The sequence below is a fragment of the Lissotriton helveticus genome, chromosome 12 (assembly GCF_964261635.1).
Source record: "Lissotriton helveticus chromosome 12, aLisHel1.1, whole genome shotgun sequence".
NCBI classification, from domain to species: domain Eukaryota; kingdom Metazoa; phylum Chordata; class Amphibia; order Caudata; family Salamandridae; genus Lissotriton; species Lissotriton helveticus.
The window spans coordinates 352,856,127-352,881,561 of NC_136073.1; positions in this window are offsets into that span (position 1 = coordinate 352,856,127).

Below are 25,435 nucleotides of genomic sequence, written 5' to 3' on the forward strand. Positions count from 1 at the left end.
TGCTTGGGAGTTGACCCAGAGTTCCCCTAGACAGCACCACGGACGCAACAGTAGTTATGTAGCTACTCCCCTTCTCATGCGTCCCCGGCTCTGCACCCACGCCCCATCGGGCAACTACACTTACCCTGACAACAGACATCCGACAGAACCACAGTCAGAACCCCCCCCGACACCCCACTTCCCCTGTTGTTAATTCCCCACAGTTGAGAATAGTTGAATGTTAGACCGGCAGACAGCCCGGACACGGTTATACATTGGGAACACATATGGCAATGATAGATGCAGCAAGAAGGGTTTTTTAGGAAACACTCAGTCAATATTATGGCGCTCTGCCTGATGTGTACGTATGGGTGTGTCTAAAGCCAAGTGATAATGAGGTGCGTGAAGAGCGAGTGGAAAAGCCCGTAACCACTCCACATGAATATCAAACGAAATTCACAAGTTTAAGTCAACAGCATTGCTCTCGCACCCACAATAATTAAAATTTGCAGGAGGCGAAACATTAGTATTAAGCCAAGGCTGATTGTGGCCTATTTGTGGACTGATTAAACAACACTGCTTGGAACACACACTGAAGAATCTGCATCTGTTCCTTGAGATACTGTTGTGATGCCTTAATACTAATGTTTCGCCTCCTGCGAATTTTAATTATTGTGGGTGCGAGAGCAATGCTGTTGACATATGGCAATGATAGCTCCAAAAAAAAAGACTCTGAGATACGCCTACATTACTAACCCCTCCTAGTATGCCTACAGCGATAACCCATACCCGACTACAAGTTACTATCGGAAAAGGCCCGAAGATGCGGTAGGAACGCTCCCATCGCCATTTACTGAGGGGTGACTCACTGTCACCTCTCCGATGCATCATGATGTCCCTAGGACAGGTCGCACACTGGGCACACAAGGCTTTCGACGCATGGAGAAAGAAAACCTATGGTCACGAGTCATGCAATTTTACTTCTTTTGATGTACGACTGTAGTAGTGTATTGCGATCTATTGTTTTGATATTTGATGATTCAGACCCAATAAACAAATTTAAACAAAAAAAATAAAATAAAAATACCGCATGACGTATACTTTAACAGTAACACCTGTGTACTTTAACCACAGCCACTGTAGCCTATTTGTGAGCACAGGCTTTGAAATGATACTACATCTGAGGTTTGAACTGGGACACATAAAAGGTAGCAGAGTTTGTCACCTAAATGAAGGGGGTCTAACACTCAGCATGCTGCTTCAATGCAACTAGAACCATGCAGTCATCAAGTAACTTACAGTGTGTGATTGAGGCTCCAAGAAATAAGTAAATTCAATGTGTAGCACTGCTACTCACACATAAACAAAAACTGTAGTCAGCCCTGGGAATCAGTGAGGGTCATGAATGTAACATACACATCACCCGCAAGAGCCGTACTTAGCTCATGCAAGGAGGAAGGGAATTATTGAAACACAATGAAGCCTAGCAAGAGCCAGTCATTGGCTCTTCCAACTGTGCCTTGCAATGCCAAACATGACAGGCAGGTGTGACCAAACTCTACAGAGAGTAATGATGCACATAGCCAATAAACCACCCCTACCGTTACTAGGATATGCAGCACGGCACAAGAGATTACTGGGATTAACCTCACCCTCCTGGTGTAACGGAAGTGTTAACATTTTCCAGAGCACTACGTTGGTACGTCATCAGTGCAACATTCCTGGGATAATGGAAATTGAAAGTTAACATGAAGTTACCAAGAATGCTTGCAAATCATTGTTCTTTACCGACACTGATGTAGCGACGTGACAGTGACATAACATACTGGCTGAAGGGGCAATGCATCCATACGAACAGACTCACTGGACTGTTGTCAGAGCATGTGAGACATACACTGGCCCACACCTTCACAACATGTCATTAGGTAAACCAAACTGTACTGGCCCACAACATAAATGTGATGAGGCATACACATCCTGCTGCACACAGTGACGGTGCAATTCCACACAGAGCCGGTGATTGTGATGTCACACACAATGTAAATCGGTCACATCCGCAATGTGTCTGGCTCAAGGTTTAAACACATTGATGCATTCACCAGAGTCAACACTCAACAACAGATGACTGACAAGAAGGGTGACTTTCCAGTCATGAGAGTGTTGTAACATGCATCTTGATCCATGTTTATGACACATGTGTGTATGCTTCTACAACATGCACAGAAACAGTTCCCACACATTCCCAAAGAATACCGACGCAAAAAAGCCCAAACTGACATTTCCACATGTCTGTGCATGGAACGCTGATTCGACACACGTTACAATCATCAGGATGAATAGCAGGAGTACCAAGGTGACACAAACAGACAACAGGCAGAGCAACCTGGGAATGACAGGCACACAAGGGTACACATTAATAATATTTCCAACAGACATGGTCATGTAAAACAAATCACAATGTAGTACACCTGTACATTCTGAATTCACTCATTGCACATATGCGTGTGTCATGACATCATCACTTGTGTGATACATCACAACAAACATCAAAGTGACTTTGGACACAGTCAGCTGGACACACAGTATGCAACACATGCAACTCAATGCCACTTGGTCGCACACAAATGCTCAGTGACTCACCATTAAGAGAAGAAGTTGCGGATGAGCCGACTACGGATATCATCCTCCTCCTCATCATCACTTTCATCGTGGCCAAGGCCGGCATCCTCAACGGGTGGATGTTCCAGCTCGTAAGGATCCAGGTAGAGTGGCACGGCCTTCTCAAATGCCATGTTGCGCAGCATGCAGCACACGATGAAGATGTTACACACCTTGACCGGGGCATAGGGGAGGGATCCGCCGGTCTTATCAAGGCACCGGAATTGACTCTTCAGTAGTCCAAACGTACGCTCTATCACGCTCTATCACTCGCCTGGTCTGTCCGTTTGCATAGTTGTACCGCTGGTCTGCAGCTTTTCTTCGGTTGTGGAACGGTGTCATGAGCCACGGCATGTTGGGATATCCCGCGTCTCCTACAAATATACACTGTGTCATAATTTAGGGAATGCCATTCTGTCAGAGCAAACAAGAAATTAAACATACAGGACAAACAGAGTATACCCACCTACAAGGAATGCCTGATTGTTGCACAGCTGCAGCATCATCTGTCGTACCCTGCTACGCCTCATGATGAAAGCATCATGGCACGATCCTGGAAAATGTGCACAAACATGGCAAATCAGCATGTTAGCAAGACACACCACCTGGGCATTTATTGAGTGGAAATGTTTCCTATTGTGGTAGGCCTGCTCCTGAGCCTGTGGTGGCACCAAAGCCACATGTGTACCATCAATGGCCCCAATGACATGTGGCATCCCTCCCAGGGCATAGAATTCACCCTTTACATCTGTTAACTCTTCAGGTTGAGGAAATTTGATGAATTCATCAATGTGCTCTAACATGGCAGCTAACACATCACGTAGGACACGGCTGAACATGGTTTGGGACATACCCCCCACATCTGCAATGGTAAATTGAAACGTACCTGTGGCAAAAAAATGTAGGGCTGCCATCACCTTTAGCTTTGGTGTCAGCGCAGTTGGATACCTGTGTCGCGGTTAGAGATGTGGATCCAGCCTGTCCGTCAAGTTCTGAATCTGAACGCGAGTCCAAGTCGGGAAAAGGCCTTGGTTGAGGGGGTGCCCTGCAGGACATATTTGGGAAGAATGGATAACAACTGTCAGAAAACAACTATTCCAATGTACATGGCACATGCAACACTGCTACTACACATCAAGTTACTATGGGGTCTGGCGTATGCAATAAATCCTGGACACATATGCCTGCTTCCTGGCACTCCAAACAAATCCCAGACACATCTGTTGTTTTAGAACAAAAAATTACATGCACACCAAAGAGCTGCTGGGCTGCTCTGAGTGAGCAGAGCAAGACGTCAGAGGAGTGACACTCGTCACCAGACCTGCATTAGAAGGTTGTCATCCCATACATACTGCAAGGCACAGAGCCAGGTTACAAGGAATTTCTATTGGACATATCCTAGAACTTGCTAATAACGGTGTGTCTGTGACAACGTAACACCACAGCAATTGTCACAATGCAGTCATGTATCCATGGTGATCAATGATGTATGATGCCAGCAGACACAAAGGCCATTGGCAAAGCACATGTGGCATGGTGTGCGTATATGCGAAACCATTTCAGTCACAACACAGACCCATGATAGATGCACCAACAGCAGATGCATTTAACGGACCACAAACAGAAAATTAAAGCTTTACCATGACACACACATTACATTGTTACATATGGGACCTGATGAGCGTCAAATAGCCAGTGCGAAAGTGCCACGGTCCCTGGCATCATGAGACAGGTGCCCGTAGTGCTGACTGTGCCATCCCAGTGTTCATGTGCATGACAACATGTGCATGATGATACCAATGGGACTAGTGCAAAGGTGATGTGTAAATGCACCATCACACATCACATGTGTTAACAGGTCGTCACACATCGATTGTGCAACATGATCTGACATCCTGTGCTATATCAGTGCCTGGCACACCTAGGGCATGCTCATGGAAGTATGCAATGACAAAAAATAGATAGACATCCTTGTGTTAACCGTACAGCAACATCCCTGCCATGTGTGCGGGACGTTTCACCATTGCAATGGTGACATACGCGAGCGGACCGTACCCCGACAGTACATGCGTGTGTGCGGGATGTTTCACCATTGCAATGGTGACATACGCGAGCTGGCCGTACCCCGACAGAACGTGCGTGTGTGCGGGATGTTTCAACATTGCAATGGTAAGATACGCGAGCGGGCCATACCCCGACAGTACGTGCGTGTGTGCGGGATGTTTCACCATTGCAATGGTGACATACGCGGGCGGGCCGTACCCTGACAGTACGTGCGTGTGTGCGGGACGTTTCACCATTGCAATGGCGACATACACGATCGAACCGCACCCCGACAGTACGTGCGTGTGTGCGGGACGTTTCACCATTGCAATGGTGACATACGCAATCAAATCATACCCCGACAGTACGTGCGTGTGTGCGGGACGTTTCACCATTGCAATGGTGACATACGTGATCGACCCGTACCCCGACGGTACGTGCCTGTGGGCGGGACGTTTTACCATTGCAATGGTGACATACGCGAGCAGACCGTTCCCCGACAGTACGTGTGTGTGTGCAGGACGTTTCACCATTGCAATGGTGACATACGCGAGCGGGCCGTACTCCGACAGTACGTGCGTGTGTGCGGGACGTTTCACCATTGCAATGGTGACATACGAGAGTGGACCGTACCCCGACAGTACATGCGTGTGTGCGGGACGTTTCACCATTGCAATGATGACATACGCGAGCGGGCAGTACCCCGAAAGTACGTGCGTGTGTGCGGGACAGTTCACCATTCCAATGGTGACATACGCGAGCAGACCGTACCCCGAGAGTACGTGCGTATGTGCGGGACGGTTCACCATTGAAATCGTGCCATACACGACGTGAAACGCACTGTACACATGAGGGGATCTAAAAAAAACTCTGGTTACACCTATGGGACAAGTAGTAGGCCCTGAATGCAGCCTGGTTGTCATGGAGACTGAGATTTGGATGTGTGCTACAGGTGTCCTGCAAAAGTCAGTTGGTCAAAAAATACAATGTTGCAAATTGATTGTGGAGCTAGTGCTCAAATTTTAAACCATGCAAATGTGTGTCAGGGACTTAAGTTTAAAGGGTTTGGATGAGAGGTAGTATGCAAAGTGATCTGGCCTATCACACTGTACTCCTGAAACTGAAAGCCCCTCAGCAGCACATATTTAAGGCTGCATGTGGTTGTGAGAGAGCACTTGCCTGCACAACTTTGGAGTGGACCACACTGCTGCTGTCTCTGCATTCCCTGGACCATCATGTCGCGTACGTTGGAGAGGGCACCTGCATTCTCTGATGAGGAAAACCAGGCCCTGCTGAATGCCCTCCTACCACAGTACAGAAAGCTGTATGGGAGACCAGGGGAGAAGTTGAGTGCTGAATGCACTAGCTTTGACTGTGCACCTGTTGTGTGTGTGTGTCACAACAGGCATTGTGTATTGGTGGGACAGACAGGCTATGTGGTTTTGAGAGACTCACAGGGGTTGTACATGGTGGTGTCTCTCATGCAGAGCATGATGTAGTTCATGTGTGTTCACTCCTCACTTGCATTGTGCTTACTGTGACATTCAATGCTTTGTGCAAGACACATTCAGGTGGCAGAATTGTCCTGAGATGTAACAGTGTTTCACCCAGGCTAACAGCTGAATGTACTCACAGAAGTTCATGACTTGTGGGGACCTGTGGTGATATTCAAAAAATTATGTTTCTGACCTCATGGACATTGAAGTATTTGAATGTTCCTTGTCATCTGGGTGAGTGTGTATGTGAGGTGTTGCACCGCAGCTGCATGGCGTATGCATCAGCTCTACACATCTGATTTGACAAGTGAGCAGTGCTGTGTGCCTGACTAGCAAAGGTATACTAAAGGGGGTGGTGATGGACGGAGCATCTGAACCAATCAAACACTCACACCCAGTCAAAAGATCTGGGTTTGATCCATCACCGTTCTTTAGCCCACTCTGCCACCCCAGTTCAGACAAGGCTATATGCAAATCAGTCTGACCCTGTGCCTCATGGGAACAGTCCAGCGGAACTGCCAAGCCATGCCTTCCCTGGACCGAAAACAAGCTTCCGAGGACCGGTTTCTGGCATTACAGCCGTCTTCAGCCCGGCTTGCTTGAATCCAGTGGCAAAGTGAGCAAGGGACTCACGTCTGAGTATACCCTGCCACACTTATGGCGGCCAAAGCGATACAAAAGGGGGTGGTGATGGACGGAGCATCTGAACCAATCAAACACTCACACCCAGTCAAAAATCTGGGTTTGATCCATCACCGTTCTTTAGCCCACTCTGCCACCCCAGTTCAGACATGGCTATATGTAAATCAGTCTGACCCTGTGCCTCATGGGAACAGTCCAGCCCGAACTGCCAAGCCATGCCTTCCCTGGACCTGAAACAAGCTTCCGAGGACCTGTTTCTGGCATTACAGCGGTCTTCAGCCCGGCTTGCTTGAATCCAGTGGCAAAGTGAGCAAGGGACTCACGTCTGAGTATACCCTGCCACACTTATGGCGGCCAAAGTGATACAAAAGGGGGTGGTGATGGACGGAGCATCTGAACCAATCAAACACTCACACCCAGGCAAAAGATCTGGGTTTGATCCATCACCGTTCTTTAGCCCACTCTGCCAACCCTGTTCAGACATGGCTATATGCAAATCAGTCTGACCCTGTGCCTCATGGGAACAGTCCAGCCCGAACTGCCAAGCCATGCCTTCCCTGGACCGGAAACAAGCTTCCGAGGACCGGTTTCTGGCATTACAGCCGTCTTCAGCCAGGCTTGCTTGAAACCAGTGGCAAAGTGAGCAAGGGACTCACGTCTGAGTATACCCTGCCACACTTATGGCGGCCAAAGCGATACAAAAGGGGGTGGTGAAGGACGGAGCTTCTAAACCAATCAAACACTCACACCCAGTCAAAAGATCTGGGTTTGATCCATCACCGTTCTTTAGCCCACTCTGCCACCCCAGTTCAGACATGGCTATATGCAAATCAGTCTGACCCTGTGCCTCATGGGAACAGTCCAGCCCGAACTGCCAAGCCATGCCTTCCCTGGACCGGAAACAAGCTTCCGAGGACCGGTTTCTGGCATTACAGCCGTCTTCAGCCCGGCTTGCTTGAATCCACTAGCAAAGTTAGCATGACACCTGTGACACCTCTATGTGAAGTGGCACATGTGCAAAGTGATGGTTGTACCTACTGTGGTCAGTGACAGGCAAATGATCTGTGCCAGGGTGTATCTGTCTGGTCTGCTGAGGGTTGTTAAGTGGATTAGGAAATCTGAATGCTTGCCATGTGCTATTCCACACCCTGTAGTTGCATGTGTTGTACAGTGTGTGCCATAATCAGTGAGTGTGTTGCCCCCCTTATGCCATCTGTTGTCTTTCATAGGCATGTAGTTCATTGGGGTTTGCCCACAGGCCAAATTCACATGTACAATGATGCAAGTCCTGTCAGCATCCTATGGGCTGTTCTCATCATCAATGTAGTTCATGTGTGTCTCTGGGACATGAAGCAGGTGTAGTGATGTTGTTTAACTTTGTCTTCTGACGGGTAACTGCCTACGAGAAGGGGGAGATCTGGTTGGACGTTTGCAGGGCTGTCAGGTCTGTGGGGGGCCATCGCCGGCGGATTCCCAACATAAGGAAAAGGTGGCAGGACATCAGGTGCTGGACCCGGCGTATCGCCAGGGTCCAGCTGAAGCTGTCACCTCCACGCCAGCATAGTGGAAGCCGTCATCTCACACCCCACATGCTCCGGGTCCTGGAAGTGGTCTTTACCGACCTCCATAGGCAGTTGCAGCAAAGACAGCAGCAAGAAGGGGGTATGTACATGGCTGTTTGTAGTGTTGTATGTCAGCTACTACTTGAGATGCTCTGAAGCCTGGAAATACTCCCACAGTTGGGGGGTCTGGTCAGCCAGGCTATTTGTGCACTGTAGTTTCAATTCCACATATTCAGATGGTGTACGTTTTCAGCCCTCAACCCCTTCCTCCACATGTGTCCCCTGGTCTGTGTTTTTGGACGTTTCTAGGGTGCCAGGTAATTAGACTGCACATTGATTTGTTCATCATTTGGGAGGGAGGTCTATGACATGTGTTGGTACCTTACCTGTGCCATGACCTGTGCACTGTGTTTGTACTTCATATTTGATTGCCCTGATGATGTGTCTCAACACAGTAGTGTGAGGTTTGAAATGCACACCCTTGCAGCATGCATGACCCATGTTGTGTTCTCAGACATGATGTACATCATTTGTGAGATATGCATAGTGCCATGACGGTTATTGATTGTACAGTCAGTTCATTCCATAACCACAGATCAGTGTGCCCACTACAGTCACCAGACATACCCTGGACTCCTAGTCATGTGTGTCATGCAACACTGTGCCCATTCAATGTGTTTTCATCATGGCTCTGCCTGAGTGGCATTGGAGCCTGGCATAGTTTGTATGAATCCTGTGTCTGCTACATGTGCCCACTGAACATGGATGCAAGATTTGGCTTGTGCATGGTTACACTGGATAGTGCCTGTGTGCCTATTCACAACAATCTGTGGTTGTTTGTTTGTGACTAATATGTATTGCCATCCCCACGAGGTGTGCTTGTGTTACTTTTGGACTATTTGCTGCACAGTTTTGTGTACCCTGATGCTAATTTTAAACTTCTTGATCTGTATCAATCACATTGACTGAGGGATGGGGGTGTTGTGCAGGGGATGTCTAATGGGCCTGCCTGATTTTGCCTTGCCAGGTGTGACCTGTGTGTGGGCATTGGATGGCTGATGTTTCACCATGCACTTACCCTGTGCTGGTGGGCATTGTTTTTAGTTCAACTTTGACAGCCTATGTAATTATTTTCAAAACATGATTGTGCCTCATTCTTTTTCCCCACATGTATGTAGTTGTGGTGGAACGCTGTTTTGTGTTAGTGTGCACACTAATGTTGTCATTTAACCTGGGGATGAGGGTATGTCCACGATGCAGGTATGATTTTGTTGCTTCACATTTGCAGGCCCATTAGCTTGAGCATTGTCCAGATTTAAGACTTGTGGGCCACTTCACATGACAGCCAGTAGGTCTTATGTGCAAGCAACTGCATGATCAGGTACCAGATGCCCCTGTGAGGACTGACATATTTCAAGCTGATTCACATTAATGATTGTACCCTGGCACTCCCAAAATGTAGTCATTATTTCTTTATGTTTTGAATGTGTACATATGACGATTTGTGTAAGTTACACTTATGTGCCTGCATGATAGTTGTCTCACCAGGTAGTGCACAGGAAACAACATTAGCAGATTTTGTGTTACAAGCTGGCTGCTTTTGAATGAGCCCAGTGTTAGTGATTAAGGTTGTGCGTTGATCTGCATATACATGTCCACACAGTGGTTTTGGGGTCTTGCAACTCCTTTGTTCTCAATTATACAGAATAATGTGTGTCAAGCCATCAAGACCTCTGTTGGGCCATGTATATCGCAAATCTGCAACGCCATTTATTCCTACCAGTGTTTCATCAGACCGGGTGCCAGCTGTTTCAGTGAATGTGTCTATGTTTATTGGGTGCATTTCCTTGTGAGTGTCCTTTCATGCAGGCACATACGTGTTCTCTTCACAAGTTTGAGAATGTACACATTCAATACATGTTGAATGTGTGAAGTATTGCGAGTCACAAGATGTACACTATTCCTTACATTTTTGATCACCCAAATGTACTTACAGGGCTCTGAGTGTGGTGTCACCTTGGTGAGTGTGGTGGGTTACTTTGCCCTGACGGCCACCACAAATGTTTTTTTATTAGTGAACTTTAAGTGCCATCACTTCATTGTATGGGTCTGCTATCATGAAAACCAACAGAATCGTCTAAGTGTAACTCTCATTGAAGTTGGGGCCTGGTGTGTTCATGGTATCCTTGTGTCCAAATAGCAATGTGTCAATACCAACTGGTCAGTACTAGTCTCAAATATGTGCAGAGCTATCTGGCTGTTACTCATGATGCATGCCATGATTTGCTATGTGACCAACTGATTTTGTGCTCATGTGTCATATGTGTACAGGTGACTGATGCATTTTTGTTTCTTCTCCTTGCCCACAGCATCATCAACCGAGCCATAAGGAGGAGACATGAGCACGGACCAGGAGGAGGGACCCAGCCGCAGTGCCACCAGCGCTGAAGAGTTGGAGGAAACTAGTGGCATGGAGGGTGAGGGGAGTCAACAGTCCGTACCTTTTGAAGGCGACACTTCATATAATACGGACGGATCATCATCTGACTCCCTGGTGGAGGGGGAATACGCGGCGACACCGTCTTCCATCTCTGTGTCTGTCCCCACCTCCTCCAGACCCATCTCCACCCTTCCAGTTGCTAGTGTCCCTTCTGTCCGTGCTGCCCCACATGTCTCCTTCGTCCCCGGCACTGCAGCCCCTGCCCCTGTCTCCCCTGCAGCCCTCACTGCCGAGTCTGTGGACCTACTCCAGCAGATTCTTGTTGGTCAGACATCAATGCTGACTGTCCTCCATGGCTACACTACAATACTGATACAGTTGTTGTCATTCATGGAGGGTATGTCAGCTAACATGTCTGACCAACGTCGGAGTATGTCGTCGATAGACTCAACACTGATGGCTGCAGTTGCCCTCCTGCAGCGTTCCTCTCCCCCCTCCTTCAGACCCATCCACATCCTACTCTCTCATACCTGTCCAAAGAACACGCAGATCACAAGGGCACGCAGACCACCAGGGACACCCAGCACACCACCACGGAAGTCTAGGCGCAGTTCTCCAGGCACACAATCTCATGGGGATGTAGGCACACCCACAGGGACTGGGGACAGATGGCAGTCACGCAGCCACAGACACAGTACACCTGACTCACAACCCTCTACCTCCACTCCCATTGTGTCCCTGTAGTCAAGTGGTAGCCTGTCCAAACTGGCAGCAGTGTGCAGCGCAGAATATCTTTCAACCTTTTGCACTGCACCAGACACTGTCGAGGAAATCCTCCCCACCTGCACCCACTACACCTACCCTTCCCTCTCCTGTCCCTGCGGTGCCGGTCACTGACCCAGATGATGCCCACCATGGGTCCACAGACCTCTAAATCCACCATGTGCAGGCAAGTTTGGGGGTGACAACCTCCACAACATCACCACTGTAATGGACAGTATTTTGGACTGGCCATTGGCCTTCTTTGAGCCTGGACTCATTTATTTACTCATTTTAATTTTTGAGCTGAATAAAGTATTTTATTTGTCATTCTGAACTATTGCATTTCAGGTACTTGCTTTAGGTGCTGTGTGCCTAGCAGTTGGTGTCATGTAAATGTTTTGGAATTGTGAAAGATGTCTCTTTTCTGATGGTAATGAGGTGGACCATGGTATCTATGTGCCATTCCAATGTTACAAAAAATTATATTGATTAGTGTGTGTGCAGTTTGCATACAGACATTGTCCGAAAGAATGTCCCTTCCTCAGTGACACGTGAGATCTTCCCTACAGACAGTTGCACAATTGTTGTGGTTACTTTTGTGCAGAGTTCCTTTTTTTTGGACATTCCCTTTGGCAATGGCCATGCCTGCTCACGGATGAGTTGTGCTCATTGGTCTGTGAGAACAAATTGGGGAGACCCCTTACTTATCCAACTCGGGACAAGGGGAAATGAAATGCAACAAAAACACAATAACGTCCCTGTGTGATACAATGATCAACCAACTAATCATATCATTATGGGTGCGGTAAGACAATAAGAAACTCTCTACAGTGTCGTATCTCTAATACATTGAATAAAAACAGTGCATAACTGAAATCCAAATTAACAAAAATAATATAACTGTCAAACAGGAACAATGAAGATGATTCATACAAATTTATTATGTTCATACATTTTGCTATTTTTCCAATATACAATTTATTACATCTCAAAGATAAAAACAATAAAAAACATATATAATGTTAGGCTAAAACCAAGTATCGACGCAGCGTTTCGGTTAACTTGAAGATAAAACCTTCTTCAGGACAGTTCTAAATGTTAAAAAAACACGTAATTAATAACCAACACAATAAATTGACAGTCAATCCATAGGTTTTTTCAATTCAGCTTTTGCACATAATTATTTTTTTTTAAATACTATCTAGACATTATGAAGACATGCCAACACTGTAGTAGAGACTTCCTGATGCAAATTTCACAATTGTTCCCATATTCACAATTAAAACAAAAATTACACACTTATCGTGACTCTAGGTTTTTCAAATAGACATGATGGACATGAGGTATCCACTAAATAAGATGGTCCCTACAACATAGAACATCCCCTGTTACACAGTAAGCATCCCAATTATGAACTAATTCATACCTTTAGCTTAATGAAAATACGATGACACAAGTTCCTTTTTGGTCATAATCTTTGAAATCACCGTTGGCCAGTATCAAACTATCTGGCTCTTAGGTAGAGTTGATGCTTTCTATCTGCCTTGGAGACAAATTCTCGAGTCAGTTTATTTATATAAACTGAATTTTCATAAATGTTAGCGAATGAGCTGAACACCCGTCTCATACATTACGTTTACCTCAAAAGCACCTAACGTCACTTTCATCAGGGATTTGAGAGGGTTGGCCGCTACTTGTTTCCAAGATTTTGCATTAATCCTAAGGAGGTGATAAAAACACCTTTTAATTATGCTATTCTATCACGTCCAAAGTCTATCTGGAAACTCTAGAGGGACTATCTACTCACCAAAGTCGACAGGCGACGGGGCGGCCGAATTTGTAATTTCCGTAGTACTCTTAGTCCTAGTTACATCACAGACTACGTTTATGTAGGGGCTGTCCTCCCAGGGTTCGTATGTATTCACGAACGTAGTCTTCAAAAAAGAATTTATATATATGTATATACCACGCCGTATTGTATTGTTTTTGGCCATTTTATCTACTCATCCTCTAACATAAAGACTCGACGTGATCTAGTGAGGGTAAAATAATAGTAATCCCAGGACGAGTATTTAAGTTATTACCCTTACATTGACGGGGCCGGGTATAATACAAACAGTATTCGCGGTCTCATGTAATGGGATTGGCATTTGCTAATACGATACTAAACCCGCTTTATGGCCACTCGATCGCGTGTTCCTCTTATCTTAAAGATACGGGTAGAGTGGGTAACAAATTATCCCTGGGGGAGCAATTACGGGCGGCATCTCATCGGCTTACCTTTCTTAAATGAGTCAAGACTTCCTGCTCTGTTCGACGGCTCCTCAGTTAGCGTCTTACGTCGAGCATATCAATCTGCATCGAAGCAGCCTATTGGTTGTTAATGCTGAGTTTAAATAGTAGGCCGTATCCTATTGGCGCATGCTCATAGGTTCGGTTGCCCTAATTACGCCCATATAGCGTGACGTAATCCGGCACACTTTTTTTATTGATTTTATTTACACAAACAGACTACTGAGCTGCCCATAGTTCCCAACTCCAAAGCTCCATCAGTCCGCGTCTGCACACCACCAAAGTACCGGTAGTGATGCATTGATCTCCCACATCAGTCATCTCCAAGATGAATCCCAAAGGAGAGAATATCTCATATTTATATGCTACATCATTAGAAATGAACTATAAGGCATTGCGTGTATAAAGCAAGCACAAAGATCTTAAACCAATAAGGACCAATAAGAATCCTTTTTTTTGTATATATACACACACATTAGAGTCCCAGGAAAAATGTCATATAATATAAGGACCCTGTGCGAACCAGGAGAAGGACAATTATACTATTCTTTCCCAGTCCTCTTTGCTATTCATGCCTACCTGTACCGTGTTCAAACGAGACATGTAAAATTGCTCTCGTTTCTTCCTCTTGCTGTTAATATCAGCTCCTCTCATATTCAATTCAACTATTTCTAGGACACACCATCTCAAATCCTCAATGGTGTGTCCTGCTTTTTGCCAATGTTCTACGAGTGGTGCACCTTGTCTATTGGTTCTTATGGCGGATCGGTGCTCATTCATTCTTATCCGTACCTCTCTACTGGTTTCACCAACGTAGGCTTGATTACATGGGCATTTTATCAAATATATCAAGTTTTTAGTTCTACAGTTTATAAAGTTTTTGATCTTAATGATAGAACCATTATGGGAAACACAGTTCCCCTTAATTATGCTGTTACAATTCGTGCAACCTTGACAGGGAAAGGTGCCTGTTGGAGGGGTGCATTATTGATGGCTAATTGAGTACATTTCTTGGTTTCTTTTTATGTATGTACTAAACTTGTTTTGATGGTACGGTTTCGTCTGTATGAGAACAGGGGTTTGGGTAGTTTTTAATTCTTATTGTTTGTTATCAAGTGCCAATTTCTATTAATTATATTCTTGACCTTTGTACTGATAGAAGTGTAGTTGGTCACGAAAATCAAAGGTTGTTTTTCAATTTTATCAAGATGCTTGACTTTATCTTCAAATAGGGATTCCCTATTGTAATATCTTGCCCGTTTGTAAGCATGTCTTACTATACGTTTTGGATAACCCCTCTCTATAAATTTTTGTTTCAGGTTGTCTGCATGTCTATCAAAATCTTTTAGGCTTGTGCAGTTTCTTTTAAGTCTGATAAATTGCCCAAAAGGAATATTGTCCTTCTGACAAGGAGGATGGTTACTGTTAAGATGGAGCATGGTGTTCCTGTCCGTTGGTTTGTTATACAGTTCCACGCTCAACGTACCCTCGGTATGCTTAATTATTATGTCTAACAATTCACATCTATTTCTCTAGATTTTAGAGGTAAATTTTAAGTTACTGTCGCCTAAATTTAGCCAATCTATAAATTCATGCAAGGCCTCTAATGTGCCGGTCCAGATGAAAAAAACGTCGTCAATATATCTTGACCACGTAGATACATTTTCATAAAAAGGTGACATCTCATTAAACACATGCTTGTCTTCAAATTGAGCAACGTAAAGGCAGGCCAGACTGGGAGCACAGGTTGCTCCCATGCTGGTCCCCTTTATCTGTTTGTAAAATCTATTATCAAACAGGAAAAGATTATTTTTAAGAACAACGGTCACACAATCCACAATAAAGGATTTTTGGGGGCTGAGATCTCGAGCATTGGACCCAAACAGGGATTCAATCTTCTCAATTGTTCTGTCTTGAGGAATATTCGTATAGAGGGCCTTTATATCTAAGCTCACTAAAAATTGGATATCAGGATTATAATTCAGGCCCTCCACCTTCTGTATAATAGCAGTAGTGTCTTTTATATAGGCTTTTTGAGATGTTACTAGTGGTTGCAAGAACACGTCTGCTTATTTGCTTAAAGGTTCCGTGAGGGATCCTATGCTCGACACGATTGGTCTCATTGGGGGGTTGTTAATGTTTTTATGCACTTTCGGCAAACCATACAACGCTGGGATGGTCGCGTTAGTATTGTTTAAGAATGCAAATTCTTCCTCGCAGATAATCTCATCTTCCTTCGCTTGTTGTAATAGTCTATTGATATTATCTTTTAGCTGGGTCCATTCATTTCTATTGGAACTGCTATAATGAGCCTTATTGTCTAACAGACTATACATGCTTTTATTGTAGTCTACAGTATTCATGAGGACTATACTCCCGCCTTTATCTGCAGGTTTGATCGTAAGTTCCTCGCATTCTTCCAATTTACCCAGCGCTAGTCTTTCTTCTCTATTGAGATTGTTGTTTATCCAGATTTTCTGTTTAAGTAAGTCATCAATAGCACGGTCTACACTCCTTTCAAAGGCTTCAATGTCTTTCTTGACCATATTGACCTGAGGAGTCCAAGTTGACTTAGGTTTTAGACCAGATAGATTTCAACTAGGGGGCTTGGTTTTATCCTCGAAAAAGGCATTAAGTCCTATTTTGCGGAAAAAACTCTGTAAGTCCCTCTCTAATGAGTATCTATCAATGGGGGAACAGTAAGCAAAACCTAACCCCTTTTCCAATAAGATAGTTTCGGTATTGGACAAGACTCTATTGGAGAGATTGATGATAGGCGCTTTATTTATTGCTCCCAATTCTTCATGCTCCTTGTTCTGGGACGATGAAGGAATTGGGGCTGAGGATTGTAATTCCCTCTCCCTCTCCCTCTCCCTCTTGACTGGCCAAAGTTTTGATGGTGCTGTTCCAAAAAAGAAAGACTTTCTTTGTTGGAGATAGCTGCCGGGTCTTTCTCTGTATTATTCCTAGATTCATTTTGTACTTCACATTCAGAGTCAGAGCTGGTATAAGATGTGTCAAAGAACCTAACTCTTTTCTTTGGCTGATTTCTGGGTTGTTGTTGCCACTGTCTACGTGGCTGAGAGACTTCTCTCGGTCTTTCATAGAAGTCTTTCTGTAGATACGGATAGACATATTCTAGATTGTAAATATTGATATCTTTTCTTAGTTTATTTGTTTTCTTATTCACTAAGTAATCTGTGTAGCAAGAAATTTCTTTTTGGATGTCATCCAATTTTTGTTTGGCATCATCAAGGGCTGTACTTTCTCGCAATTTAGATTCAAGATCTTCTATGTCTTTCCGTTCTACAACAAGTACTTCATATGCTGTTTCTATAATTAACAACATCCAGTCGCGACTACAGCGATTAGCCACTAAGGTCCAGTTTTCAATGAACTTTCTGTTTTTAATGATAATCCCTGGCTCGTTATTAACTTGTAGGCCTTTGGGTATTATACAATTTTTGCAATATTCTACTAAGAAGTCGGCATGTTGTTCTGCTCTGATAACTTTCTTTTTGAGATTCCAGAGAGTGCGCCATTTATAGATTGGCTAAATTTAGGCGACAGTAACTTAAAATTTACCTCTAAAAACGAGAGAAATAGATGTGAATTTTTAGACATAATAATTAAGCATACTGAGGGTACGTTGAGCGTGGAACTGTATAACAAACCAACGGACAGGAACACCATGCTCCATTTTAACTGTAACCATCCTCCTTGTCTTAAGGACAATATTCCTTTCTGGCAATTTATCAGACATTGTTATATGGAGCAAAATAAAAGTTAAATCTGGTATGTTGTCACACTGTAAGAAAGGAAAGAACTACTGGATTTGCCAATGCTTGCTTTAATTTTTGGCACCTGGACAACAGCTGCTTTGATGAGAATAATTACTTAACCGCAGTTTCACAGGGCTCAAGTCCTAAATATAGAAGTGGGGGGATTCAACAAGTTAGGCAGAATGGATGTACCATCACAGGAAGTGACATCACGGCACGTGACGTCAAGCAAGGACCAGTTACAGGAAGTGACATCTCATATGGCATCACAGGTAGTCGCATCACGACCCATGACCTCATAGGAAGTGACAGCAGATCTTAAGACCTCATATATGTTTTGCAGGTCTCTCAAGTGTACATTTGAGTGCATTACAATTTCAACAAATTCGATTTTGCATTGCCAAAATATTGACGCAACCCTGATGCAAAATCTGGGTCTCCACTTATACATTTATGTTTTTTAAACCCTGACACAAAGAAATTTGCAACAAGAATAAATGTGGCAGTAATTCTGACCTGCTTAATTGGTAACAATTCCTGTGTATTAAAATATCTTATGGGGTTGCTGCAGAGTTAATTGTGTGCCAGCTAAATCTCAGGAAATAATAATAATGGTAAGATAAATGTGGATAATAATTTATTTGCTGGAGAGATCTGGGTTTTGCTAGTACTAATTTGGAATCAAAGTAGCATAGAGGGTTAATATGTCTCCTGGAAAGCACATTATATAACATGCAGATGACAGATTATTATTTTTGCAAATCAGTAAGTGGGTTGCTGCTTTTATGACAGAGATCCTTTTGTTGCTTGCAGTTCATAAATTGTAATCCTTGTAATATATCACTGTGACGTTTGAAGGACATGTGGCTCCTACACCTTGTAATCCTCACTGTTTTATCTAATACACATTTTATATCGTTGTTCACACATGGGATTTATTGTCAATGTATAAGCTGTATGTGTGCTGGAAAGGGACCTGACATCCTGCATTGGGATGAGTAGTGCTAAAGCGCTATAAAAGAAATAAAGCAAAATAGTGGTATTTAAATTCTTCGTTGTGTGGTACTATGGCGACCAACACATCTGACATTCTTACAGTGCGTGCATATGTCTTATATGCAGCGGCTGAACAAAGTTAAAAGCATTTCCCTCTTAATTTCCTGTGAAGTGATAAGATGTGAGCATTTGTTTCCCCTCCATTGCATTTAGGTAGGAGCCTCCGTAAAGCTCCTACTCAGGAAAATCTACCAAAAAGAGGGCTAACGGCTTCTTATCTTATCTTATCTTATCTTAAGTGGAATTTGTAGAGCGCACCGTAAGTTTCCTGGCACTTAACTTCTGCTTTTGTAATGGGTGAAGCTGGAATCTGATAAGGCCCCTCCCCGCCTGCATGTTGCTGCTCTGAAGAAAAGCAGGCAACCTGCAGACAGGAACTCCTGAAAGTGTCCCAGTGCAGGGCCGGACTGGGAACTAAAACCGGCCCTGGCAAAGTGCTTGGCCGTTGGGGGTGAGACCGAGCTCTTTGCCGGGGCCGGTTTTCGGCCGAGTTTGTTAAAGGGCCGATTTTGCAGCTAAGCTGCAAAAACGGCCCTGTAACAGACACATTTTTCCTACATGTCATTCTCTATATGAAAAGATTTCTGAAGCAGTTTAAACGTATTCTACGGTGTGATTCTAACATGGTTTACAAGTCAAACTTTGATTTTAAAAGTATTTCCCACATCTTCAAACTTTTGTTTGCTCATAATACCTTAGCAGCACAGCTGTTTCACATATTATTAACCTAAATTTGTTTTCCTGCATGCAATTATGCACTCCTTACAAAAGTATCCAATCACTAGTACAAAACACGGCACTCATCAAATTCAACACAGCTTCCCTAATTAGTTAAAAATACAGCATGCAGTTTGTGCCCAGAAACTGTGGTGTTTTACTAAATCACAGGATGTCTACAGATTAATAGTTGTCATATTGATGAATAATTTGACAATTTAATAAAGCACAGTGAGAAATAGCTTAGCAGAGATGCCAAGAGCCATGATACAAGCATGGAAAACGCCCCCCTTGACTGCTGTTGGGCTAGTAAAATACAGCATTATTAATGATCAGTGGTCCCCTCAGGGCTCTGGGCCCTGATTCCACTGCACCTGCCACCCTAATGGTAGCTGTGCCTCCTTCTGTGTGTGAGATTATCACGGTAACTTTCTCACTAAAGAGTAAAAAGAATCAGTGAATGACAGGCTTTTATCTCTTGCTTATTTTGTATTTGGGCATTGGAGATTCATTTTACATTGCAACTCTTCATCACAACCTGTGCTGTTGTTTTCCATCAACAACCTTAGCTGTTGTTTTCCATCACCACCGTCTACTGTTGTTTGTTTACATACAGAGATATGGCATTGTTACCAGGACTTTCTGAAATGCATTCGGCCTCCACAGGAACAAAAGAGTAAATGTTGTACGTACCAAGGCCACTCAAACGCAATGGAAGAGAAAGGGCTGTCAAGAGGGGCTGAATACTTAAGAAACAGCATACAGGAATCTAGCATTCGAACACAAATACACAACCATATATGTTTTATAAAGCGGCCAAGGACTAATTAACAATCCGACTGCTCATTAAATAGTTTTTCTGTGCTTTCCAAAGGCGATACTGCGGCATTCAGCCGAACAACTATCGTAATACTATTTCACATGCAGCGTTTCACACTGAAGCTGAACTCCAAATAATACTGGCAAAGCCAGTAGACAAAGCCAGTAGACAAAGCTTTCTTTAAGTGAATTTACTCATGCACATACAGCACTATAGACCCTGGCTTACACAGACACACATTGCAATGTTCATGGGCACACATGTAGCATGCACAAATTCTGCACATACAATCGCCACGTATATATATATATATATATATATATATATATATATATATATATATATATATATATGAAAACACTCTGGGTATTCCTCCAATTTAACGCTAGTCAATAGACCTTGACAGTAGCCTAAGAGTAAAAGGAGTTAACAACAAGTTTGAATCTCCAGGTACAGTGTGATCATTATGACCACAAAATAGAAGTCTCAAGAACATGCTATAAATGTATAGGATTATCAAAGCAAGACAGAAGCGATATACAATAGTGATCCTCAACAGCAAGGAGCACATACATATTTCCATGGCCGCAGTACAAAACCATAAGGAAAAGGATTTGATGACTAGACGAATAGTTTCAATCCTTCTCCCCATGCATGGAAAAGATTTTTAGTATATACTAAACCCTGCACAAGCCTAAGGATAAGGGAAACCCTACTGCAGAGGTCTTCAAACTTTTGTCACCTGAACCCCCCCACCCATCTAAACCTTTTTATACGTCGAGACTCCCCACCACCACCACCTGACAAAAAAGTTCTGGAAGCTGGTACTGTGCATCATTGATGGCCGTCCCTCCTGCAGAGATCAGGTCATATAGGGCTAATAACATTAAATAAAGTAAGAGGCTTTCATAAACTGAAGTTTTTGTAGTGCATGTACTTAATATAAAGTTCAAATGAAAAGTCTCCAAGAAAAAAATAGCACAAACAATTACACCGGTGCTTTATTTTTAACATAAAACACACAATTTAGGATAGATTGGTAAAAGCACTCCCGAAACGCAGGTGAGGGGTGTGCCTGTTTATCTCCATAGAGACAGTCAATGTGTGGATGGATTCTTGCTTCTGCCATCTAGGTTGTGCTCCACTTCCAGTCTTAAGCAGTACCTGGAAACGGGAGAGCTCACAACATTTTGTAACATATTATTTGCAGTTTTATATAGAGCGACCATGACCCAAAGTTATTGGAGTGCTTTACAGGAGCATCTATAACATTACACAGGGACACGTTCATTTTTTGTAAGCACAGAAAGAATGTGATTTGCCCTGAATCACAGGATGTTGAGCAGACACCAAGAATTGGTTCCCCAACTACCCAGTCGTCAGCTAGCTGTTACGCCACATCCTTGCCTTTAGACAAGATATCAGAAAAAGGCGTTCTACAAAACATGCTTTCTGACACAATTGAAAAATCTGCGATTAATTGGAGCAGGGCCAGGTATTGCTATGCCAGTAGACGTTAGTAGGTAACTATGCCTGCAAGTGATTTCCTTAAATAAACTAATTTAAACCGTTTAAACAAATGAATGTACTATTAGGCCCACTCCAGTGGCTCCCTATTGTACAATCAATACATCAATTCACTCATTTATCTCAAAATAAATCTACGGCAAACAATTTCGAAACAGGTGTGAATTTTTCAAGGTATAAACTTATTTAGTGTAAACAAACAAAGAGGGTAGATTTATTTTGAGATAAATGAGTTATTGAATTAAATCCTTTACAGGCATAGGTACCCACTAACAGTTACATTGCCCAGGCCTCCAAGGGTAGATTGGGTGCCCCACTTTCCTCTACTATATAATGCCAGTAGGAGGCCAGCCACAGTTTTCCAAGAAGTCCAAGGGGGAATTTTACATCATACACATGTGATATAAGTCATTCAAGAGGATATATGCATCTGTATTCTCTAGCAGCACCAAGAGTCAATTTGTTAGCATAGTTGGCTTATGAAGAAGAAGTGAGGACAGATTTTAGGCATACTTAAGAATATTTGTTATATTGGGCTTGTGGGCTCAGCTCTAGGGATTGGAGCATGTTAAACACGCACCAGCGACTTTAATCAAGGCCAAATTCATTTTTCGTATGTCACTGGTGAATTAGTTGATTTTGCCCAGCTTCAAATGAAGTTGAACCGATGCCAGGACTCAAACCCGGGTCCCAAGCACCAAAGTCAGCACCTATGACAACTGTAAAGTAACTGTGATGAAAATACCAAAAATAATAATGAATGTGGCAGTACTTATATCAGCAAGACTGGATTTACGGTTTCTAAAAAAGTGATATATTTAAGAAGTACAACAATCAGAAACAAAGAAGGTGGTCTACAGTGGCACATACAAATGGCAGTTTTTAAGAAGGGCCAAAGTGGCACACAGAGCCATCAACTTAAAAGAAGTAGAATAAAGGGGGATAGCATGAGCGATATAGATGGACAGGAGTTTAACATTCAACCAGCAACAAGTGAAAGACCACAATGGCACATACTGACAGTGACATAGAAGAAGCACTATACTGCCACATATAGACTTTGTTAGGGGCATGCTCACAATGAAGGAAAGCAAGACAATTCAGTTTGAGGAATTAAGTGGGAGCCTAAGAGAAATAATGACACAGCTGATCAAGAAGTGTGTGAATGCTGTATAATGTCTCTGATATGTTTTATGTGTGCCCTTTCCACACCAAAAAACAACATTTTCTTTTAAAAGAAGACGACCAATAATATTGAGAATTTACATATTTAATATTTGCTCATTATGGTAAAACATGTTGCTCTTTGAGAGGAAAGCCTTATTTCCTGGAAAACGTGTCTTTCCGCACTCTCTTTATTGGGAGACCGGAGTGTGTAGTGGGAGGGGTGCGGAAATCCAGCCAGGCAGGCCCAGCCTGGGCGTGCCGGAGATAAGCCTCCAGACCCTACCCAGCCGAGCTTTCCGCAGCTCAAGCTTCAGCAGCAGCTCCAGCTGAGAAACACGAAGGCAGCGGCTGAAGCCCTTTCAGCCTACTGCGCCTTGAAGCAACAATGGAAGTGAAGTGGTGGGGTGAAAGTGTGCTCCCCTCCAGGGGGGTCTGCCCCACAGTTTGAAGACCTATGCCCTATTGAATCAAGGAAGCACAAAAGGTGTTAGCATCAGAAACTCAGTAGAAGTTTTATAGGTAAGGAATCATTTATAGCATAAAGCTGCACAGAGATTACAAGAGAGGTCTGTACCTCTCCAAGTCTAAAGGGAATCTAACAAACCCCAAGATGGTTTCACTAATTAAAATGCACAAAGAACATTCGAAAAATATGACCTCATACACAAAACATAGTGCTTTTCCAGTTCTCAAGTAATAACTAACCCTGGGCGTAGTGGGCGTAATGGGGCTCCGAGGAGCTACGCGGAGTGGGCGAGAAGCTACGCCCACTCCCGCACTCCGCGTAGCCCCACTACGCACCTCCCTCCCGCTCTCCTCTACATACATTATTTAAGCAAACTACCCTTAATAAAACAATTTTAAAGCACTTACCGTGTCCGGGGCTCGTCCGGGGCTCCCTCTTGGAATCGCGTCGTCATGGATACCAATGCGCATGCGCGGGCGGCCACGCATGCGCATTTCTCCCGAGAAATGCGGGGCGGCCGCGCATGCGCATTGGTATCTAGGAAGGGACGCTATTCCAAGAGGGAGCCCCGGACGAGCCCCAGACACGGTAAGTGATTTAAAATTGTTTTATTAAGGGTAGTTTGCTTAAATAATGTATGTAGAGGAGGGCGGGAGGGAGGCGGGTGGCGGCCGACTCGGCTACGCCCACGGAGTGGGCGTAGTGTTGCCGGCTACGCTGTCTACGCAAAATGCGTAGGAGGCAACACTACGCCTACTCCGTGGGCGTAGCCGATTCGGACGCCCAGGCTTAGTAATAACTTGGGGCCAGATGTAGGTAAATCTATTTTACCGACTCATAAATACCGAATTTTACCGATTCGGTATTTATGAATCGGTAAAATAGAAGCAGGGAGATGTAGGTACATCCAGATGTTTTTTTACCGAATCGGTAAAAATCGGTATTTACCGATTCGGTAAATACCGACCGGTAATGCCCATTCATTCCTATGGGCTTTGAAGCCCATAGGAATGAATGGGCATTACCGATTTGGTATTTACCGAATCGGTAAATACCGAATGTCACAAGGGTGCAGGGGGTGTCACTTTGACACCCTCTGGCACCCCCAAAAGAGGCTCGGGTGCCAAGTGGCAGGCATAACTGCCATAAGGGCAGGTCTGCCTGTCATATGGCATAGGTGTGCATGCAATCGAAAAGTAGCAACCTAGGCAACTAATTTCTCAAACACAATAATGGTGAATTAAATGAACAATTGGCTGAGACTGACTGTAAGACTTAAGTGTTTTTATTTAACAATTATACAATTAATAAATCATTATTAAAACGCAATCATAAAAATTAAAAATTCATACAAGATTTCTAAAAACATATGAAAACATGAGTAAATTCATCAATAATAAATCAGTGGCGAAAAATGAGTCTCTACGCGCGTTTCGGCGTCCAGCGCCTTCTTCATGGAGTAGCCACACAATTTCTAAAGAGTGAAAATATACATAGATTATATATACATAGTGACAAAGTATATGCAATTTATACAAGTTTAATAATATCTTCAATTTTAGTCTCTACAGCCATTTAGTCCAGTTTATGTTTAACAATCAAAAAAACAACAGTAGTTTCCATTGTTCAATTATATTCTTGTCATTTCCTTACATATTCTCTCTGGGTCCAAAAAGACATTTGTCTTAACTTGGGACTTGGAAAACGTGGGATAAGAGACTACAAAATCGATTACCATATTTTTATGGCGGATTTCCTACTTCAGTAGTTTGGAAAGCATTTGATATGCTTAGGATGACTTACAACCATACAATTGGTCTAGGAAAAGATAAAAGAATGGTCTTTTGACGGCTCATTTATGATGCTATATTGCTGAGAAAAGACGATCAAATGACATGAAAATTAATTTAACTAGTTTTTATATAGTCTAAACGCATTCAAATTGTTTGTTTCTCTTGTTTTGTCAGTGTTGTTCTTAAATAATGATTTGTTATTTACGTCTGTAATACTTACAATAGAGATCACT